Source organism: Crocuta crocuta, unplaced genomic scaffold, assembly GCF_008692635.1.
Source record: "Crocuta crocuta isolate KB4526 unplaced genomic scaffold, BGI_CrCroc_1.0 scaffold352, whole genome shotgun sequence".
Lineage (NCBI taxonomy): Eukaryota > Metazoa > Chordata > Mammalia > Carnivora > Hyaenidae > Crocuta > Crocuta crocuta.
The window spans coordinates 2,330,356-2,330,880 of record NW_027532169.1 but is presented as its reverse complement, the minus strand read 5'-3'; the positions used below and the strand labels follow the sequence as shown (position 1 = coordinate 2,330,880).

The 525-nt window shown below is 57.7% G+C and overlaps 1 protein-coding gene across 1 annotated transcript in view; it reads left to right on the top strand.

Annotated features, from left to right (window-relative positions):
* The window catches only part of CACNA1G (calcium voltage-gated channel subunit alpha1 G), a 68,298-nt gene that overhangs the window by 50,292 nt on the left and 17,481 nt on the right, over positions 1 to 525 (top strand).

Here is a 525-nt window from a genome sequence, read left to right as displayed (position 1 = left end):
TAGACCCCACCCCCCACCAGCCCCCTCACCTGTGATCTCCAACATCTCTTGGCTTGGGCTCCGGGAGAGCCCCCCATCCCACCCCTCCTCATGCTCTTACCCCAGGGGTGGGCCAGGACCAAGGGGACAGACCCGGATTCCAGGAAGGATTCGAGGGAAGTAACGGGCGCGGGAGCCCCTGTTTCTCCAGGTGTGTCTGCACCTGTCTCCCTGTCTTCGGGGTTCCTGTCCATCTGTCTGGTACTCGGTAATCTCCGTGACTCTCTCTCTCAGTCACTGCCCACGTCTCGCTGAGTGTCTTTCTGTGTGGGTTTCTCTAAGCCTTTGTGTGTCTGTCTCTGTTTGGTCTGCGGGGTTCCCTTCTCTGCACCCTTTCACACACCGCCTTCCTTACGCCAATAAGATGTGTGCAGTGCTCTGAGTTTTCCCTTTGGTTTGTTGAAATGTGAGTACTACCAAATGGGTTAGGGGCTGCGGTCTTCCCCCCTCCTCTCTCCCCCTGGCTCTATCTCCTGTCACCTGTGG